This window comes from Balaenoptera ricei, chromosome 14, assembly GCF_028023285.1.
Source record: "Balaenoptera ricei isolate mBalRic1 chromosome 14, mBalRic1.hap2, whole genome shotgun sequence".
Taxonomy (NCBI): Eukaryota; Metazoa; Chordata; class Mammalia; order Artiodactyla; family Balaenopteridae; genus Balaenoptera; species Balaenoptera ricei.
The window spans coordinates 28,938,165-28,961,006 of NC_082652.1; the positions used below are offsets into that span (position 1 = coordinate 28,938,165).

The 22,842-nt window shown below is 43.7% G+C and overlaps 1 non-coding gene across 1 annotated transcript; it reads left to right on the forward strand.

Annotated features, from left to right (window-relative positions):
* The first annotated feature begins 15,970 nt into the window (after window positions 1-15,970).
* TRNAK-UUU (transfer RNA lysine (anticodon UUU)) lies at window positions 15,971-16,043 on the forward strand. Its single transcript has one exon. It is a non-coding gene; the product is annotated as a tRNA-Lys (tRNA).
* Window positions 16,044-22,842: the final 6,799 nt, after the last annotated feature.

The following is a 22,842-nucleotide window of genomic DNA, read 5'->3' on the forward strand; positions in this document are numbered from 1 at the left end:
GGGGCATTTGGCCTCTTGACCGTCTAATTTCCCGACCACGTGCTGGGTTTGGGCTCTGAATTCACTCAGTCCTCAGTCCTGGTGATACTCATCCAGAGACACGTCTGCGTCACGTGAGCATCACCGTAACGTGTGACAGCTCACTGTTGTTTTTGTTTTGACAACTGTGAAAGTTCTGTAACACCGTTCATTGAATAATCTATATCACCTTTCACAAATTTAATGACTCCCCTTTTCCTTTTTTCCTTGTTGTCCATGGGGTTTTAGTCTATTTTAGGAGTAAGCAAATGTTATTAATGCCTCTTAAATCTTTCCTAAAGAATGCGTGGAAAGTTTGTTTTACCACAAAGTACAGCAAGATAATCCTCCAGTGTGTCGACAAAGCTTCTTGAAAGCGTTCTCTGCACTCAGCTACCTCTATTTCCTGACTTCCCGATACTCTCCCCGAAGATTTTGACTTTCTCTTGCGTCACTCCAGAAATGGCCCGTAAAGGTCGTCTTAGCTCATGCTGTACCAAATGCAGTTGACACTCTTCAATTTTTCCTTCGAATGACTTCTTGACAGCAGAATGAACTCCTTTGAAGCTTCTCCGTAGACTCAAGTAAGACTTCTCTCTGGGTTTTCTCAGTCCTTCTGCCTGACTCCTCCTCCTCCTCTTTTCTTTTTTTTTTATTTTAATTTTATTTTTTATTGTGGTAAGAATACCACACGAGACCTACCCTCTTAACTTTTTAAGTATATGACACATTTATGGTACTGTTGACCGTAGCTACAGTGCTATCCAGCAGACATTAGACTGTTCTCATCTTGCTTAACTGAAACTTTATGCCTGTTGATTAGTATCTACCCACTCCCCCTCCCACAAGCCCCTGGCAACCACCATTCCACTCTTTGACTCTACGAATTAGACTCTTTTAGATACTTTTATGTAAGAAGAATATCCAGTATTTGGCTTTCTGTGACTGACTAGCTTGTTTCACTTAGCATAATGTTCTCAAGGCTCATGTGTGTTTTTTAAGGCTGAGCAGTATTCCATTGTCTGTATATACTACACTTTTTAATCCATTCCTCTGTCAATGGACCTTTAGGTTGTTTCCACATGTTGACTATTGTGAATAGTGCTGTAGTGAACTTGGGAGTGCTAATATGTCTTTAAGATCCTGACTTCAGTTCTTTTGGATAGATACCCAGAAGTTGGATTGCTGGATCATGTGGTGGTTGTATTTTTAATTTCTTGAGGAACCTCCATACTGTTTTCCACAGCAGCTGTACCATTTTGCATTGCCACCAACAGTACATGAGGGCTCCAATTTGACCTTATCCTCCCCATCACTTGTTGTCTTTTGTTTTTTTTTGATAATAGCATCCTTACAGTTATAAGGTGATATCTCATTGTGGTTTTCATTTGCATTTCCCTGATGATTAGTGATGTTGAACATTTTTTTCATATACCTGTTGGCCATCTGTATGTCCTCTTTGGAGAAATGTCTATTTAAGTAAGTCCTTTACTCTTTAACTGGTTTAGTTTTTTTGCTGTTGAGTTGTAGGAGTTCCTTATATATTTTGGAGACTAACCCTTTATCAGATACATGGCTTACAAATACTTTCTCCCATTCAGTAGGTTGCCTTTTCACTCTGTTTCTCTCCTGCCTGACTCGTATATTGGAATTCCCAAGGTCTCATCTTTGGGCCTTTGATTTCAGCGTTGGAGGATCTCATCTTTGCCGAAGTGTTTATCTAATACCTCTGTGCTTATTACATGCAACTTCTTCGACTCCTGGCCAGACATCACCACTGAGTTGTACCCATACATCCAGATCCATGAATGGTCATTGCATTAATTTCTTAAGCTCCAAACCTGAGTTTGGTCTCTCTCATCCCCATCTCATGTTCCTCCCGTGTTTACCTGGTTATTCGGTAGCATGTGCCAGAAACCTGAAGTTCATTCTCAGTTCCTCCACTTAGGCTCCACATCCAGTCAGCTCACCAAATCTCTCCCACTGCCTAGCTTTAGCTTACATCTTCGTTGCGTGTTGGCGTGACGGCAGCAGGCTTTCCTGCCATTCCACTCTGCCTCACAAGTGATTTAAAGTAAAGATCTGGTTTTACCCTCCTTAAAATTCTCTGATGCCACCTTGGAAAAATTTGCCTCCATTTTAAACCCCAAAGCCCCCAGCATGCTGTTTGCACCATTTCATCTTTTTGGCTGCTGTGTGTCCATTTATATACATATTTTTTTTCCAGTTTTATTGAGAAATAATTGACATACATCACTGTATAAGTTTAAGTTGTACAACACGATGGTTTGATTTGCTTATACGGTTGACCCTTGAACTGTGCAGGTGCACTTAGGCACAGAATTTTTTTCAGTAGTAAATACTACAGTCCTACATGACTCGCGGTTGGTTGAATCCATGGATGTGGAACTGTGGATACAGAGGGCCAACTAAGTTATACAAAGATTTTCTGCTGCTTGGAGGTTGGGCACCAACAAGGCCTGTGTTGTTCAAGGGTCAACCATATTGTGAAATGATTAGCACAGTAAGTATGGTTAACATCCATCATCTTACACAGATACAATAAAAAAAGGAAGTTTGTCCTTGTGATGAGAACTCTTGGGATCTGCTGTCTTAACTTTCCTGTGTATCATACGACAGTGTTTGCTGCAATCACCGTGCTGTACATCACATCCCTAGGACTTACAGGAACTGAATATCTGCACCTTTTGACAACCTTCCTCCAGTCCCTCCCCCGCCCCACTGCACCCACCCACCCACCCCAGTATCTACAAATCTAATCTCTTTTTCTCTGAGTTTGGAGTTTTGTTATTTTAGATTCCACATATTTGTGAAATCACACAGTATTTGTTCTTTTTCTTTGATTTATTTCACTCAGCATCATGCTCTCACTATCCATCCATGTTGTTGCAAATGGCAAGATTTTGTTCATTTTTTTGGGTGAATAGTATTCCGTTGTGTGCATACCACATTTTCGTTATCCATTTATCAATTGATAACACTTAGGTTATTTCTGAATCTTGGCTATTGTAAACGTGGGGATGCAGACATCTTTTTGAATTAAGAGTTTTCGTTTTCTTCAAATAAATACCCAAAAGTGGAATTGCTGGGTCATACGGTAGTTCTACTTTTAATTTTTTGAGGAACCTCTGTGCTGTTTTCCATAGTAGCTACACCAACTTACATTCCCACCAACAGTGCACAAGGGTCCCCTTTTCTCCACCTCCTTGCCAACATGTTATTTCTTGTCCTTTGGATAATAACCATTCTGACAGGTGTGAGGTGATATCTCGTGGTTTTGATTTGCATTTCCCTAATGACTAGCAATATTGAGCATCTTTTCATGTACCTCTTGGCCATCTGTATGTCTTCTTTGGAAAAATGTCTGTACAGGTTCTTTGCCCATCTTTTTAACTGGGTTATTTGGTTTTTTGCTGTTGTATGAGTTCTCTATATATTTTGGATATTAACCCCTTATCAGACATATGGTTTGCAAATATTTCCTCCCATTCAGTAGGTTGTCTTTTTACTTTGTTGATGGCTTTTTTTGCTGTGCAGAAGTTTTTCAGTTTGATGTCCCACTTGTTTATTTTTTATTTTGTTGCTTGTGCTTTAGGTTTGACGCCCTGTCTTCCTTAATGGGCACCCAAGTTGCAACTGTGCCAAAACATTTGGAATTAGTGGAATATTCCTTGTTCATTCATTTGTTGGATGAATGTTTATTGAACACTTACGTGCTAGGCGCTGTACTAGGCATTGCATATTCAGTGACGAGGGGAACGTGGTTGTGGTCTGCTGCAGTCTTGTGGGAAAGTCAAACAGCACACGTGTAAATAAGCAAATACACATGCAGTTAAAACTAGTGGTAAGCACTATGGTGGAGGTGAAAAGGTACCTACTTAGATGTGAAGAAACGGGCTTTGGGAAAGCAGAAGCAGAGACATCGTTCAGGAACTCTGGGGCCTCACTCTGCTGCTCTCCTTGGATAAGGATGTGGCCTTACAAGAAGTTTGGCTCAAGATACGAAGAGTCCAACGTTTGAAGGTGTTGGGTTAAAGCGCAGTGCGTAGATTGCTAGCCTGTGTTCTTCCCGAATGCCGATGTGAGCCCCAGTTTGGAAAGGGCAGCGTCAAAGCAAGGATCAAAGTTTCCAGATCTGGTGAGACCCCACCCGGTGGTCTCTGGCAGTCAGGGGCATGTCACTCCGAGGTTTCTGGAGGCCAAGGGACGCTCCTCTGAAATAAGCTGTATCTGCCACTGTCCTGTGTGATCGCCTACTTTTGATAAAAGTTTATCTTAGTTGAATCAGGAATTTAATGTAACCTGTGAGTCTTTGGATGGGTCTCTTCCTGACAATTCTTAGCCCACCTGAAATGCTGCAGCTACTCGCAGATGGGATGGATGTGAAAACCCCTCCACTGGGATCAGACTTGGGACAGAGAATTGGGAAACGAAGGAGTGAGCTGACTCCTCCTGGACAGAGCCAGGACAGTGTGTGGCCTGAGACAGGGGGTGGTTGAGGGGCCCCTCCCTCCCCCGTCCCAGTACTTCTGAGTGTCTGGTGCACAGGAAGGAAGCCGAGACAACAAAGTTTGGTGCGTGTTTTCTCTCCTTTGCAGCCTCTAAACCAGAACTACCCAGGGAAGAAGGTCCTGGGAAATGTGTTCTCGGCTTCAGAGGGGAGCGGTGGTGGTGCCACATCACAGCAGGCAGCCGAGCACAGCACGCGTGGCTGACGTCCAGGGTGCCACCAAGTCCAGCATGCTTGCGTTTCAGAGCAAAAGAAGTAAAGATCTCAACATATACACATATCAGATAATCACGGCATACACTTTAAATATATTACAATTTTATTTGTCAGTTATAGCTCAGTAAAGCTACAAAAAAAAGTAAAGATGAAGTCAGGTTGGAAGCACCAACATGAGCTACTCTCCACCCACAGGAATGTTCAAGGTGGGCCTGATAAACTGGAGCCATTTGAACCTTTGAAAGACCAAAAGACTGGTGATGCTCAACAAGGGTAAGAAATGTATAATATTGGTAAGATGGAAAGTTCTGGAGATGGTAGTGGTAGTGGCTGCATAACAATGTGAATACGCTTAGTGTCACAATTGTGCAGATGAAAGTGGTAAATTTTATGTATTTTTAGCACAATTATATGTGTGTGTGTTGTGGGAATGTTCTCCCTAATTATTCATCTGTGAAGTGGGAATAATAGTATCTGTACTTCAGGGTTGTTGAGAGGCATAAAGGCATCTAAAATGCTTAGCGCAGTTGCCAGCTCTTAAATATTCACTAATATCAACATTATTGTTACCTAAAGGATGTGTTACTTATATTGCGATAAAAAATGCATTAGGCCTTCAGCCAGATGATCAAGGTCAACGTCAGCAGAGATAAGTCGTGTTGATAGTATATACTCTTAGCACCGTATGATGAGATGGGCACTTTTCCTCTGTGGTCTTCCTCCCCAAAACACATAACCCCAGTCTAATCAAGAGAAAAACATCAGACAAATCCCAGTTGAGGGGATACCAAACCAGTCCTCCTCAAAACTGTCAAGGTCATCAAAAACAAGGAAAGTAAAAAAAAAAAAAAAAACAGGGAAAGTCTGAGAAACTGTCACAGCCCTGAGAGCCCAAGGAGAGAGGGCGACTAAATGTAATATGTCCTGGACTCCTAGGATCCTGGAGCAGAAAAAGGACATTAGGTGAAAACTAAGGAAATATGAATAAAGTATGAACTTGAGCTAATAATAATGTATTAATATTGGTTCATTAATTGTGACAAATATATCTACCATTCTAATGTAAGATGTTGTTAGAAAGAGAAACTGGGAGGTATATGGGAACTCTCTGTACTCTTTGTAATTTTTTTGTAAATCTAAAACTATTCTGAAAAGATTATTAAGAAATAAAGGAAGACTTAAAAATGATCCAAGAGAAAGTGACGATATTAAAGATGCCAAAGAAGGTCCCTGAGAAATGCAGAGTGAACAGAACACTAACATGTAACCAAGAAAAATTTCCAGAAATAAAAATACTTGAAACTTCATATTGAGAGAGTACTCCTGAGAATATCAACCCAAAGCTGCCACAATTGTCATATTCTAGTGAAATGCCTAACTTTGCTGGTAACCTAACTTTCTTTGCTTTGTAAGTCATGTGCTCTTCTTGCCCAAGGGACATGTTTTCTTTTTATTTGCAGTCCAGCAGCACTCCATGCCAGAAGACATGTTTAGATCCTCATGTCACGAAAATGTGAGTCAAGGATATAAAATCCAGTAAAAGTGACGTTGAAAGTTATCAACATAAGGACTTCCCTGGTGGTCCAGTGGTTGAGAATCCACCTTCCAATGCAGGGGACGCAGTTTCTATCCCTGGTTGGGGAACTAAGATCCCACATGCCGTGGAGCAACTAAGCCCGTGCGCCACAGCTACTGAGCCCACGAGCCCTGGAGCCCGCACGCCACAACTAGAGAGAGAAAAAAGAAACCTGCACGCCACAACTAGAGAGAAGCTCGTGTGCCACAATGAAGAGCCCACATGCCTCAACAAAGACCCCAAGTGCCACAACTAAGACCCGACGCAGCCAAAAGAAAAAATTATCGACATAAAAGATTTCAGGGTACTATTCTCATGAGTTCCTCCTTAGGAACCTTCTGGAGAACAAGCTTCAGACAACAAAATGGCTAGAAAGATGCTGACACAAGGTCTGGTGGTGAGGAACAGATAGTCACTTAGTTAAAGCTAAGGGCAGGCTGAAGTGGGGAGACTTTAGCGTGTAGTGCTATGTAGTCCAACGCTGTACATGCAGAACAAATATTAAAGCTGGGGAGGAAAGGGGAGCCCCCAGAGCACAAGTGTCTGCATTTGACCTCTGAACCCCAGCCCCCAGCGTATCGCCCATATTTGGAAACGCCCTCCTCCCTGTGTACCTGTGCACAGTCCCCGTGTGTTTCTCGCACAGTATTCAGTAGCTGGATTTTATTCTATTTTCTATTGAAGCCTCGAGTTCTCTTCCCATTGGTGACTTGGTTTCCCTTGTTCAGGATTTGCCAAGTTCCGCCCACTGCCTGTTTTATCAAGTTTCCTTGAAGCACAGCCATGCCATATGTTTCTGTGTTAATTTGTTTACTTTTTTGCCATGGTGGCGGAGTTGAGGACTTGTGACAGAGACCGTATGGCCTGCAAAGCCAAAAATATTTACTGTCTGGCCCTTTACAGGAAGAGTTTGCTTAAACACAACAGTAGATGAAAGGGCCGTTAAATATACACAGAAGTAAAGAGGACGGTATGGTGGCCTTCTGTGTATTTGTTGTCCGGCTTCAGCAGTTCTCAGCTTCCTGCCATTCTTGTTTCACTGCCACCCACCCACAGATAACAAGCCATCTCACCTGGAGCATGTAATTTTGTGTCGCTAACAGATATGACACTATCGTTATCCCATTCAACAAAATTAGTGTTCATTACTTAATGTCTTCTAATACTTGGTCTAGCTTCGACTTTCCAGTTATCTCAGAAACAATCTTTGCTGTCGATCTGTTTGAATCAGGATCCAAAGTCCTCACGTTACATCTTGTTAAAATGCTCCGAGGCCTCTGATAACCTCTAACAGCATCCCTCCCTCCCCTTATCCACACCACCCCCCATTTATTTGTAGAAAACGCTGGCTCCTTCGTCCTATAGAATTTCCCACATCTGGGATTTAGCTGATTATATATATCCTTATGGTGTCATTTAATAGGCTCCCCTCTGTCCTGACTCTGTTGAGCTGGATTGGGTGGCAGGTGCAACATTCTCAGCACAGACGCTGCACGGGTGGTGAGTGCACTTGTGTATCACACCCGGCGGCACTTAGAGCTGATGGCTTGGGAGGTGCAGGTGGAGTCAGGCTGACCCATCCTTACGAAGCACCCTGGACCTGTCACCTGGTGAGTGTTAGCTGCCATTACTGATCATCCCCTATATCTGTCCCTTCATCAGAGGAAGCAGTGTGGTAATTTTCTCATTCTATCTCCTTCTGCAGTTACCAGCTGTGATTCTTCTATTACATGGCTCTGAAATAGTTTGTACAGTTAAGTCAGGATCGATGTTGCCGGATTCTTTCCTGCGATTTGCATGTTTTCAGAATAAGGAGCTAGTGCCCTAATAAACTCTGGAAGTAACCAATGAAGTTTTCATTTAAAAAAATTTTGCCGTTCATTTAATTTTATTTAAATGCATGAACCATTCTTTTTGGTGCTCTCAAATTGCCCATTTTTGGTACATTCTCATATCATTTTGTGATGGGAAAGAACAAATACTAGAAAGATGGCATGAAGTTGGCCAAGTACACCACAGTTAACAGAAAATCGTTCACGGGAGCAGAACTCGGGGGGAATGGGGAATGCGGCTGAGCTCTGAAAACTGGACATAAAATCACAAGATGGGTGAGGCTAGAGCATTGGGTGTCACAGAAAGAAAGTGGCCCCCAAGCAGAGCAAACAGTAGTGAAACCCAGTTGTCGTTACAGCTAGAAAAGGAATGTGTCTGTCACAGAGTTCAAGGAAAACGGAACGCTGCAGAAAGCACTGAGGGAAGTGTCCGTTTCACAGGCAGGAATACTCCTGTTTCAGACATGGATCCATCAGGCTAAAGGACTTGATGCAGTTTAGCTTTTGAATCAAACAACCAAAATTCTTGTTTTGATTTCTTGCTTACCAACCAATTTTCAGATAAGCTGTCTTCCTCTACGCAAAACGTGCACAGTCCAGGTTAAGAAAAATGCACAGGGGGCTTCCCTGGTGGCGCAGTGGTTGAGAATCTGCCTGCCAGTGCAGGGGATACGGGTTCGAGCCCTGGTCTGGGAGGATCCCACATGCCGCGGAGCGACTGGGCCCGTGAGCCACAATTGCTGAGCCTGTGCGTCTGGAGCCTGTGCTCCGCAACAAGAGAGGCCGCGATAGTGAGAGGTCCGCGCACCATGATGAAGAGTGGTCCCCACTTGCCGCAACTAGAGAAAGCCCTCGTACAGAAACGAAAACCCAACAGAGCCATAAAAAAATTAATTAATTAATTTTTAAAAATGCACAGGTGTTTTTTTTTTTAAACAAGCAAATTGGCCTGTTTGACTTCATAGCTCAGTGTTCTGTGAGTTTCCTTATCATGAGTCATTAACCCTAAACCCCATCTAGGCCTCTGACTAGTGACGTTGTCTGGGACGGTGAGGCTGTGGGCAGACCTGGAGCCAAGGTGATTCCGTTGGTGATGTTCTTCTGAGGCTGCTGGGCCTCCACCTGGAGAAGCTGGGCCTCATCGTGGCATCCTGTGAGCCTCCAGTCTTGTGGAATGAACCCTGGAACCCAGGAGGCTGATGCTATGAAGTTTATAGTTGGGGTTTGCTTAACCAATATCTTTATTATTTGAATCAGAGCCAGGCTTGACTGTTGATATTTTTTTTTAATGAAAAACAAAAATGTAATGACTGAAATCGAATTTCCTTGTTTCTATTATGCCTAAATTCTCACCATTCTTTGGGTTAAGGTGATTAGTGTCTGGGTGTCCCCCTGTAAAATCCAAATCCATGGAAGTGGGAAACAGTCAGGAACATCTCTCTGTTGCTCAGATTAGTGAGGGGAGTGGTGATGGGGGTTGGAGACACAGATCGATTTGGGTCCCGGGGCTCAGCCAGAGAGGAAGTGCGGTCGCCTCTGAGTGCTCCTTGAGGGAGAAGCCTTATAACCCTGTGGAAAACCTTAACAGGAGGGCCCGTGTCAAAGGAGTCCAGTTTAAGAAACCGGACTGAAACTTAATTACTGTTATGATAGGTGACCAGCAGCCAAAGTGAGTTTAATGTTCACGCAAATTCGAGGCACTCAGACCTCAGTCCTCAGCCACTTAACTGGCTCCTCTGTGGCCGGCTGAGGTCTGCACTCATGGAGTCAGTCAGGGATGCAGGCTGCTGGGTCGTCAGGCCCAGTGGTCAGACACAACTGGTTCACGATGGACACTCAGACCACATGATAACTTGGTGGTTCATGACCAAGCACTCAGGAGGGCCCAGCAACTGGCCAAAGCAATTCCTCAAAGGAGAACAGTTATTGACTGAGGATAGCATGGGTTTTGTTCCAAAGTCCTAAGGCTGGTTTTTGGCGAGGCCTATCCTCCTCGCCTGCAGACGGCTGCCTTCTCCCGTGTTCTCACATGACCTTTCCCTGGCGCCTGTGTGTGGAGAGAGGGGACTGCCCAGAGCATCTGCCTCTTGTGAGGATGCCAGCCCTATCGGACCAGGGCCACCCTAGTGACCTCATTTAACCTAAGTGCCTCCCGAAAAGCCCTGTCTCCTCAAACAGTCATGTTGGAGGTTAGGGCTTCAACATATGAATCTGGGGACACAATTCGGTCCATAACACCTACCAACCCCATTCTTGGCCTCAGTGGGAAGCAGGATGTCTTCTGAGAGACAATTTTTTTCTCCTAGGTAATAACATTTTATCTCTTTTTGAAGACATTTTAATGTATAAACTCTGTGCTTTAATTCCTTTGGGTTCTTAGCCTTTTGGAATTCAAAAACCCCATTTTTTTGCAAAAGCCTGACTCCTTTCTGGATGTCTGGGGATGGGTTCCATGGGTTTTCACATATTTAAAAATCAAGCTGTAGGGGCTTCCCTGGTGTCACAGTGGTTGAGAATCCGCCTGCCAATGCAGGGGACACGGGTTCGAGCCCTGGTCCGGGAAGATCCCACATGCCATGGAGCAAATAAGCCCGTGAGCCACAACTACTGAGCCTGAGTGCCACGACTGCTGAGGCCCACGCACTTAGAGCCCGTGCTCCGCAACAAGAGAAGCCACCGCAATGAGAAGCCCGTGCACCGCAACGAAGAGTAGCCCCTGCTCACCACAACTAGAGAAAAGCCCGTGCACAGCAACGAAGACCCAACACAGCCAAAAATAAATAAATATAATAAATAAATTTAAATAAATAAATTAATTAAAATCAAGCTGTAAATTTAAGATTTGTGCACTTTACTATCTGTATGTTATTACTCAATTTTTTTTTTTAATAAAAACACCCCAACCATTACTAGCAAAAAATGTTTGCTTTCACGATGATGCTGTGGGTCTCAGAAACCTGGCTTTTAAGTCTCACAGTAAGCTTGGGTCTTCCTTGTTCCCTTCCTCTCAGAGCACTGGATGTGTCTGACCCAAGGGGTCGTCAGGGTCATCGTGTAACTTGCAGGAGGATCTGAGGGAACTTCAGTTAATATCTGATAGTGGATAGTGTCTGTGGTGGATTCACCAAAAAGGAAAACTCAAAAAGCATGGCCACTTCTGGGCAGGGGAACTGGGGGTGTGGGGTGAAGTTGGAAGCCTTCAATGGACTCAAGTTCCAGACTAGTTACATCAGGCAGGTTCTGCCAGTGCAGTGCTGTCTGTGTGGGGAGACAGATTCCTGGTACTCCCTGTTCTACCATCTTCCCAGAGTCCTCTTCTCCTTCACTTTTGAAGAACAGTTTAACAGGAAACAGAATTCTAAATTGGTGTTTTTTCTCTCAACACTTTAAATATTTTATTCTATGCTTTTCTTGCTTGCATGCTTTTTGAGAACTTGGATGTAATTTTTTTTTTTTTATAAATTTATTTATTTTTGGCTGTGTTGGGTCTTTGTTGCTGTGCACGGGCTTTTCTCTAGTTGCGGCTGGCAGGGGCTACTCTTCGTTGTGGTGCGCGGGCTTCTCATTGCAGTGGCTTCTCTTGTTGCGGAGCACAGGCTGTAGGAGCACGGGCTTCAGTAGTTGTGGCACGCAGGCTCAGTAGTTGTGGCTTGCAGGCTCTAGAGCGCAGGCTCAGTAGTTGTGGCGCACGGGCTTAGTTGCTCCGCGGCATGTGGGATCTTCCCGGACCAGGGCTCGAACCCGTGTCTCCTGCATTGGCAGGCGGATTCTTAACCACTGCCACCAGGGAAGCCCTGGATGTAATTCTTATCTTTCCTCTTTTATAAGTAAAGTACTTTTCCTCCTGACTTCTTTTAAAACTTTTTATTTATCGTTGATTTTGTGTAGTTTGAAAACGATATGCCCAGGTGTAGTTTTTTGTCATTTCCCATACTTTGTGTTCTCTGAGCTTCCTAGACCTGTGGTTTGGTGTCTGATATTAATTTGGGGGAAATTCTCAATCATTATTGCTTCAAATATTTCTTCTTTTCCTTTTTTCTCTTTCTTCACTTTCTGGTATTCCCACTATGCATATATTACACCTTTTGTAGTTGTCTCACATTTCTTGGATTTTCTTGAAAAAAATTTTTTTCACTGAAGTGTAGTTGACATACAATATTATATTAGTTTCATAGTGATTTGACATTTATATACATTACAAATTTATCGAAATGGTAAGTCTTAAAACCATCAGTCACCATACAGCATTACTGTAATATTATTGACTGTGTTTCCTGTGCTATACATTACATCCCTGTGACTTATTTATTTTATAACTGGAAGTTTGTACCTCTTTTCCCTCTATATGATTTTTTTTTTTGGCTGCACTGCGTGGCTTGGGGGGATCTCAGTTCCCTGACCAGGGATTGGACCCAGGCCCTCAGCAGTGAGAGCCCAGAAACCTAACCACTAGACCACCCCGCAACTTCCTGGAAGTTTGTACCTCTTAATCCCCTTCACTTATTTCTCCCAATCCTTGGACTTTCTCTTCTTTTTTTTTTTTTTTTTCATTCTTTTTCTCTTTACTTTTCAGTTTTGGAAGTTTCTATGGACATAGCCTCAATCTCAGAGATTCTTCCCTCAGCTGTTTCCGGTCTATTAACAAGCCCATCCAAGGCATCCTTTATTTCGGTCAGTGTTTCTGAGCTCTAGCATTCCTTTTTGATTCTTTCTAAGGATTTCCATCTCCGTTACATTGCCCCTCTGTTCTTGGATGCTGTATACTTTACCCCTTAGAGCCTTTATATTAATCATAGTTGTCTTAAGTTCTTGGTCTGAAAATTTCAACACTCCTGCCATGTCTGATTCTAAAGCTGGCCCCATCTCTTCAAATTGTGTGTTTTGCCTTCGGTATTCCTTCTAATTTTTTCTGTGTAGCAGGATATGATGTACTGGGTAAAAGGAACTGGTATAAATAGGCCTTTAGTGATGTGGCAGTAAGATGAGAGGGTAGGGAAGCGTCCTGCGGTCCTGTGATTAAGTCTCGGTCTTAGACCGGACTGTGTCCTTCACACGTGATCCTCATTCCCTGCCCCCCTCGTGCCCCACCTCCATGGCCTCAGGAAAGACAGGAACCTAGAGTGTAGGCTCTGATAAAACCCCAGCACATTAGGCTCTGGGGAAATAGTTCCTCCTGAGGACAGACCTTGTTAAGAAGAACAGAACGCTCTGGTGAACTTCAGAATGGTTGCTTTTCCCCTCCCCCTGTCAGAAACATGAGGATTTTTTTCTCTGATATTCATTCTGAGAAACTGGTAGAGCTCCTGGAGATAAAACTCACAAATATATGGCCCCCCTACCCCGACTGGGGCCCCTGGGCTTTTTCACTCTCAGGCCTGTCCACACCGAGCCTCCAGCAATTTGTCGGTCACACTTCAGGGTTTCCTGCTCTGGGAACTTTTGCTCGTGGGTTTCTGCCCCGGTAAGTTGTGATTCTCTGTATCTGCCTGTCTGTCTCTCTAATTTGGGGGGGGGCAGCCATTTTCCCTGTGACCCCACTGCATCTAAGAAGGGTTGTTAATTTTTCAGTTTGTTCAACTTTTACTTGTTAGGACAGTAACCACTTCCAAGGCGCCTTCCATGCTGGGCTGAAAACCAGAAGTCCCCTTTGCTTTTCACTCTTTAATATTTGGTTAATGTTAGTGGCAATGATAAAACTGATGATGGAGAAACTGTCCTTTGTTGCTGCATCCCAACCTTTTTTTTTTCCCCCAGATTCCTTTAAAGAGCTGAAACAAAGCTACTGCTAACAAAAGGGTACTGTCAGCTGAAAACTCCCTGTAAAAATGAGGCTTTCCAAAATTGGAGACACTTAAATGTCCATCGAGAGGGCTGTGGACTAAATAAATGGTTATCGATGCAGAATGGAACACTGTATACTGACACGGGATGTGTCAGTGTGTCCACCATGGATAGCTTAGTTAAGAAAAATAACAAGTTGTCCCAAAATCCAAAATACATGTGACCTAATTCAACTAATGTATAAATAAACAACTACACACATTCACTCACAGAAACATATAAGTAGTTTCAATATTCATGTTAAAGGTCTGAAGGGAAAGACATCACAGGATTAGCAGTGGTTCCATGGAGAAGAGCCAATTGGGAGAGTGAGTTGCAGGGAGGTGGGGACATTTGCTGACAGCTATATACCCTCCTGGTTGTGTGTGCATATTATCATTCCATTTTGGTTCACCTAAATGAAACCAGAGATAATCCTTTGCATTAAATAAAATTCCTGGACCTTATAAATCTGATATAAAATAAATAACCAAGAAACTCAGTGACAAACTCAAAATCCAGGGAAATATTTTAATTATTGTGGCCATGCAGTCATATTTCACAGAGGACATTTGTGTACTTGAGAGCAAACCGTTTCATATTCAGTTTCTCAAATGGACAATTTTCCCCAGTCCTAAAACCAAATATTTGTGCACTGTGTAATCTGCTCTGTCTTACCTAGTCCTGGGGATGACATGACATTAACTCCTTCCGAAGCAGTTAAGCAAATAAATTCTGAAACCAAAATACTTTGTATTTTAAAAATTATAAAACCTCTAAGCTTTCTTGTCTTAGAACACTGATATGAAGAGGGAAAGAAGTGTATTCAGAGATTACCTTCCGCTACACCTGATACAAACTGGAACTTGCGTCTCTGATCCTACACTGAGCCATCGGTTTACACCTTATTTCAGTACTTCCAGGGACAACTTTGCCCTTCAGGAACTCTAAACACAGCCAGGAATGACCCCCTGGCACAACCTGGACAAACAGGTCCACAGGCAAATGTATAAAACTCTTGAGGTTGATTTGTGTCCCCTCAAATCCATGTCCCTCCCAGACCCCTAATTAGAAATAGAGTCACGGCAGGTGTAATGAGTTAAGCAAAAATGAAGTCACCCTGGAGTAAGTGGGCCCTAATCCAACAAGACTAGTGTCGTTATGAAAAGAGAAGAGACACAGGGGAAGCCATGTGAACATGGACACAGGCACTGAAGTGACCAGTCTACAAACCAAGGATCATCGAGGGTGGCTGGCCACCACCGCAGGCTGGAAGAAGCAGGGAAACATACTCCCCAGAGCCTTCAGAGAGCACGGCCTTGTGGACAACTGGGTTTCCGACTTCTGCCCCCAGAACTGTGAGAGACAAAATGTCTGTGATTTTAGGCCATCCAGTTTGTGATAATTTGTTTTCACAGCTCTAAGAAATGAATACATAATGTCTGGTTTTTAATTTTAAAAGTTTTGATAAAACTGTGTAAGAGGGCTTCCCTGGTGGCGCAGTTGTTAAGAATCCACCTGCCAATGCAGGGAACACAGGTTTGATCCCTGGTCTGGGAAGATCCCACATGCCGCAGAGGAAATAAGCCCCTGTGCCACAACTACTGAGCCTGCGCTCTAGAGCCCGTGAGCCACAACTACTGAGCCCGTGCACCACAACTACTGAAGCCCGCGTGCCTAGAGCCTGTGCTCCGCAACAAGAGAAGCCACTGCAATGAGAAGCCCGGGTGCCGCAACAAAGAGTAGCCCCTGCTCGCCGCAACTAGAGAAAGCCCGTGTACAGCAATGAAGACCCAACACAGCCAAAAATAAATAAATAAATTTATAAAGAAAAGGAAAAACTGTATGACACCTTATAGTTCTGGCAGAATTTCATGTAGAAATGTTATGATTTTATTTTAAAAATCATTTTTGAAAATACTTACTTGAAAATAATTGTGTGGGCATTTATTTAACTTATGCAATAGTTAAGGGAATTCCCTGGCGGTCCAGTGGTTAGGACTCGGTGCTTTTACTGCTGAGGGCCCAGGTTCAATCCCTGGTCAAGGAACTAAGATCCCACAAGCTGCACGGCACAGCACCCTCACAAAAAAAAAAAAAAGAAAAGAAAAGAAATATTTAAGTACTACAGAGAAAAGTAGAGAGAATAGTATAAATATATACCCATCAACTAGCTAGATATAAGGATTATTTTTTCCATATTTGCTTTATCTGTTTTTAGTAAAACATTGTGAAATAAATTACATACATCATATATGTGCTCCTAATTACTTCATTATACAATTCTGAAAAAATATAGAAAATGTCCTATACAGCACAGCCCTCGCGTATGTACTTGGCGGGGTTGATGGGGCCAAGTCCCATCTCTCAAGTGCGTTACCTGACCAACCCCACACACAGTCATTAGTTCAGGGTGTGGCTCGTGTTCCCGGGCTTTATTAGGCCCCATGGAGAAGGGGAGCATTTTCACTGGACTTGAGGCCTGGCGGGTGTTGGTCTGGGCTTGCTGGGATGCCCCACCCCCACTGGAGAGGGGCTAAAAGTCCAACACAGGAGAAAGCAGTTAAGAAATGAAGACGGTTTGGTTAAAAAGGAAAAAAAAAATGGAGCGGGACAGAGTCCAGCTGACGTCATTAAACGTGTAAATTGCCTTCCTGTTACTGAGTTAAAATTTTCTTTTATTCTCTTAAGCCATTTTGAGCTCTCTGTCATTACACTTACACTACACTCTGCTATGCTCACACACATTCCAAAGTTAAAATACAGTAAACCCTATCGGTGTCAATCATTCTCTAGAAATCCCTTGGTTGGTCATACTCGCTGGCGAGTTAAAGACCCCTCCCCTGTGTTTTCCTGAGGGTCTCTATTTGACTGCTTTCCCGCATCCTGGAGCTCGAGGTGGGTGGGCACAACCTGGCAGCCACCCCCTAGGGAGCCTGTCGGCCTGGCTTGTTTTGGGAATCACACAAGGTGTCCCTTGTGTTGGGCCAAACACGAGAGCGAGGGTGGATTCGGGCTCCACTCTTAAGGTGAAGCTTCACATGCTAAGGATTTTCAGTTGTTCCTCTTCATTGGTGATTGATGGCTCTTTGCCCCCAGGCGCACCCGCCTGGGGATGGGCTCTCCGCCCCCCTCCCCCCGCAGACTCCCCACCTTGGCGGGGAGGAGAGGGCGCCCAGGGAGGAACTCAGGAAGGGAGACGGTGGCCTGCGGCCTGGGGAGGGGAAGAAAGACCAAAAGCCGGAGAGAGAGGCGGGTCGGTGCAGCCTGGACGCACAGGAGGTCCGTCCCGGGCCCCAGGGGCTCAGACTCCAGGAGGCGTGAAGAGTGAGGCCATTGACGTGAGGCCTCCCCTGACTCCCCAGAGCCAGGTTTCATGTTTACCCCAAGCCCATCTCCAAACTCCCCTGGAATAAGTGACAGCAGGTCAGGGTCAGAAGGTGAAGAAGATGCGGGGTCCAGGGAAGAAGGAGGAGGACAGACCAGCCGTGGAGACAGAGCCTACAAGGCTGCGGTGTGTGTAAGTCCTACTAACCAAGTCTTAAGGGTTTCACGGGCCCCATTTCGCCTGAGTTTACGGTGTTTGGGCTGAGGCTGGACCTCTCTGTGGACCTCGGCCTTTGACACCATTCTTTGTCCACTTGGCTCCTAGGAGCTTCCAAATGATCGTTTTTAACCTTTTTTTAAAACCTCATCAATTTGTGCTTTAATTATATTTGGCTTGTGTTCAAGTTCAGGGCAGTTTCCAGCAGGTGCTGTCAATAAAACCTTAGGGCCAGGGCTGGGTTTTCCTTGTGCCAGTCCAGGGGCCCCAGAGCAGATGCGGACTCTGCCAGACACCTGCGGCCTTTTGCAGAGTCTGTCCTCTGTGTCCTGCATGGGCACAGTCACCGAAAAGCAATTCCTGGAAGAAGTGTTCTCAAATGCCTGTTGACATTTCCCGCCTCTTGAAAAAGAGCTTCTCGGGATGTGAATTGTCGTGACCACATTCAGAGTTATTGTATGGCATTGGCTACGGCTGGGCACAGTACACAGAATCTGCTGGACTTGACATCAACGGCAGAGAGCTGATTGAATGGGATTCTAACTGCTTATCAACCAGGCAGGCCATAATTTAGAGTTTTATAAGCAAGCAACCAAAAATCTTTCACAGAACAGTGCCAGAGAGTAATAATAGAAAATATAAGTGGCTTGAAAATATGATGTCTTATGTCAAATCAGTTTTATAAACAATTGCTCAAAGATTGAAAACCAGTGTTTGGCAGAGAGGTTGGCAGAACCGCCTCCATCCTTCTGTTCACTCCTCTAAGAGCAGGGAGGAGGTCTGGTACCATCTAGAAGTTGTGTGCATGTCTCTCGTTAGTGGTTTGTACTTCACTTATTCAACAGCAGGGGTTTTTCTGGGGCCTATCACGTACCCATAAAGCAGCTGAGTTAAATCCTGAGGTGGTGCTCACCCTCCAGGACTGACGTGGTTCAGCAGCAACTCAGGGAGGCCCGTGGTCCAGGGCCTGAATGTGGGCAGTGGTTGGCAAACACCAGGGAGTTCAGAGGACCACGAGACAGTCCCCAAAGCCTTTGGGAAGCGGGCCACCCCCTGAGAGGTGGGCACACCGTCCGTGAGTCAGACAGAGTTGGAGCCTGGCTTGGGGCCTGGGGGACAGGGAAGCTGGTGAGGGTCCAGGCCTGCATGTGCACGGACGGCCTGGTTGAGGCGGGATGTGGGCCGGGAGAGGACAGAGGCTTGGGTGACACACTTAGGGAGGTACCAGAGATGTTTAGTGTGAGAGCAAGACAGGGACGTTAAAAACTGCGCTGGCCCTGACTGCACCCCGGGCCAATCTGCCTTTCCTGTCGTGCCCCTGCCTTTCCTGTCGTGCCCCTGCCTTTCCGCATATAGTACGCGATACGTTTTTACGGTGCTTCCTGTTCATGGCCTGTTCATCCATAATGTTAACTCCCAAGAGGGCAGGGGTCTGCAGTGCTGGAACCGTGCCTGGCACATAGTAGGTGCTCACTAAATATTTACTGAATATTACTATTTTCAAACTTGTCTCAACACCAAAAATATCAATTACTGAGAAGTGAAATATTGAAAAGTAAGAATGAATTTCTCCCTATTGAAATTCATCTGCCTGACTTCTAAGAAGGCCATGATGGAGGAGAAGATGGTCTGGTTGGGATGTGCTGGCACAGTGATGCTGGGTGGCCTCATTTTACACTGAAGGGAGTGGGAACCCCCCCGGGCGAGATGAACGGGGTTGGGAGAGGCCTCAGCGCTGGCTCCCGTCCGGGAACCACCCATGCTTTTCAACCAAATAAAACCAGTGCGGATGGGACGGCCACTCCACGTGCCGGACCTGCTTGTGAAAACGGGTCATTCAGCACAGAAGCAGACGTGCCTAAATGCTCAAAACTGAGTGTGTCACCTTACCTCTACATTCTACTTAAGCGTGTGTGGGCATGCTCACACAGAAGGACACGTGTTCACACACGTGGGATTTCTACATATAAGACCATGTCATCTGCTAACAGATAATTTTACTTCTTCTTCCCAGTTTGGATACCATTATTTTCTGTTGCCCAATTTCCCTGGCTAGGACTTTCAGGACTATGTTGAATAGAAGTGGCAATAGTGGGCATCCTTGCCTCGTTCCTAATTGTGGAGGAAAACCCTTTTTTTCCCCTGTTGGGTATGATGTTAGCTGTGAGCTTTTCATATATGACCTTCATTATGAAATTACCTTCATTTAAGTAGTTTCCTTCTGTTCCTAGTTTCTTGAGTGTTTTTTATCATGAAAGGGTGTTGAATTTTGTCAAGTGCTTTTCCTGCATCAATTAAGCTGATCATGTGATTTTTGTATTTTTTGTTAATGTGTTGTATTAACATGTATAGATTTTCTTATGTTGAACTATCCTTGCATTCCAGGGATAAATCCCACTTTTTCATGGTGTATAATCTTTTTAAAGTGCTAGTATTTTGTTGAGGATTTTTGCATCTATATTCATCAGGGATATTGGTTTATAGTTGTTTTTGTTGTTGTTTTTGTTTTGTTCTTTGGATCTTTGGCTTGGTATCAGAGTAATGCTGGATTCATAAAATGTGTTAGGAAGTGTTTTCTCCTCTTCAAGTTTTGGGAAGAATTTGAGAAGGATTGGTATTAATTTTTCTTTAAATATTTGGTAGAATGCTCCAATGAAGCCATCAGGTCCTGGGCTTTTCTTTTTTCTTTTTTTAATTTCTTTTTATTTTTGGCTGCATTGAGTCTTCATTGCTACACACAGGCTTTCTCTAGTTGCAGCGAGCAGGGGCTACTTTTCGTTGTGGTTCACAGGCTTCTCATTGCAGTGGCTTCTCTTGTTGCAGAGCATGGGCTCTAGGCACATGGACTTCAGTAGTTGTAGCACACGGGCTCAGTAGCTGTGGCGCTCAGACTTAGTTGCTCCGTGACATGTGGGATCTTCCCAGACCAGGGCTTGAACCCATGTCCCCTGCATTGGCAGGTGGATTCTTAACCACTGTACCACCAGGGAAGTCCCTGAGCTTTTCTTTGTTGGGTGGTTTTTGATAACTGATTGATTCAACCTTCTTTTGAAATAGCCTTTTCATATTTTCTATTTCTTCATGGTTCAGTCTTACTAGCTTGTATGTTTCTAGGAATTTATTCATTTCTTCTAGATTATCCAATTTGTTGGCATATAATTGTTCATCATAGTTTCTTATAATCTGTTTCGTTCCTGTGGCATCAGTTGTAGTCTATTTTTCATTTGTGATTTTAGTTATTTGAGTCTTCTTCTCTTTTCTTCTTAGTCTAGCTAAAGTTTTGTCAATTTTGTTTGTCTTTTCAAAAAACCAACTCTTACTTTCATTGACTTTTTTCTATTCTTTATTTTATTTTATCTTTAAAGTTATTTATTTATTTATTTATTTATTTGACCACACCGCACGGCTTGCAGGATCTTAGTTCCCCAACCAGGGACTGAACTGGGCCCTCAGCAGTGGAATTGTGGAATCTTAACCACTGGACCACCAGGGAATTCCCTATTCTTTATTTTTTTTAATATATTTTATTTATTTATTGGCTGCGTTGGGTCTTCATTGCTGCATGCGGCTTTCTCTAGTTGCAGTGAGCAGGAGCTACTCCTTGTTGCAGTGTGCAGGCTTCTCATTACGATGGCTTCTCTTGTTGAGGAGCACAGGCTCTAGGCACGCAAGCTTCAGTAGTTGTGGCATGGGGGCTTCAGTAGTTGTGGCTCGCGGGCTCTAGAGCTCAGGCTCAGTGGTTGTGGCACACGGGCTTAGTTGCTCCATGGCATGTGGGATCTTCCCGGACTAGGGCTTGAACCCATGTCCCCTGCAGTGGCAGGCGAATTCTTAACCACTGTGCCACGAGGGAAGCCCCTCCCTATTCTTTATTTTATGTCTTCTCTAATCTTTGTTGTTTTCTTCTTTCTGCTAACTTTGGATTAAAGTTGTTCTACTTCCCTGAGGTATAATGTGAGATTGTTGATTTGAGAAAATTCTTCTATTTTAATGTAGGTGTTTACTATTATAAACTTCTTTCTTAGTACTGCATCCCATAAGTTTGCATATGTTGTGCTTTCATTTTCATTTGTCTGAAGATATTTCCTAGTTTCCCTTGTCAGTTGTTCTTTGACCCATTCATTGTTCAAAATATGTTGTTTAATTTCCACTTGTTAATTTTCCAGTTTTTTTTTTTTTTTTACAGCAACTGATTTATAGTTTCATCCCATATTAGTCAGAAAAGATACTTGGTATGATTTCAATGTTCTTAAATTTGTTAAGACTTTTTTTTTTTTGGCCTAACATGTGATCTATCCTGGAGAATATTCCATGTGTACTTGAGAAGAGCATGTATTCTGCTGCTGTTGGGTGGAGTATTCTGCATGTGTCTGTTAGGTACAATCAATCTATAGTGTTGTTCAAGTCCTCTGTTTCCTTACTGGTCTTCTATCTGGTTGTTCTATCCATTATTGAAAATGGAGTACTGAAAACTCCTACTATTATTGTGTTATTGTCTATTTCTCTCTTCAATTTTGTCAATGTTTGCTTTGTATATTTGGGTGCTCTGATGTTGGGAGCATATATATTAATAATTGTTATCTTCCTTGTGTATTGACACTTTTATCTTGTAAAATGTCCTTCTTTTTCTCTAGTGAGAGTTTTTGACTTAAAGCCTGGTTTGTCTGATATTAGATATTAGTATAGCCACCCCTGCTCTCTTCTGGTTATTATTTATGTGGAATCTCTTCCTATCCTTTCATTTTCAGCCTGTGTGTGTCTTTATATGTAAGGTTAGTCTCTTGTAGACTGTATATAATTGCATTTTTTTTTAGTCCATTCAGCCACTCTATGTCTTTTGTTTGGGGAATTTAATACATTTACAATTAAAGTAATTACTGATAGTGAAGGACTTACTGTGTTAGTCTGTTTGAACTACTACGCAATACCATAAACAAAGTGGCTTATAAACAACAATTTATTTCTCACAGTTCTATAAGTTGGGAAGTCCAAGATCATGGTGTTGGCAGATTTGGTGTCTGATGAGCACCTGCTTCCTCATAGATGGTGCCTTCTTGCTGTGCCCTCATGTGGTGGGAAAGGGCAAGCTTGCTCTCTGTAGGCTCTTTTATGAGAGCAGTAATCCCATTGATGAGGGCTCCATCTTCATGACCTAACCACTTCCCAAAGGCCCTACCTCCTGATACCATTACTTTGGGGATGAGGATTTCAACATATGACTTTTGGGGGATGGGAACATTCAGATGATAGCACTTACTATTGGCACTTTGTTATTTTGTTAGTTTTTTTTTTTTGTCCCTCTTTT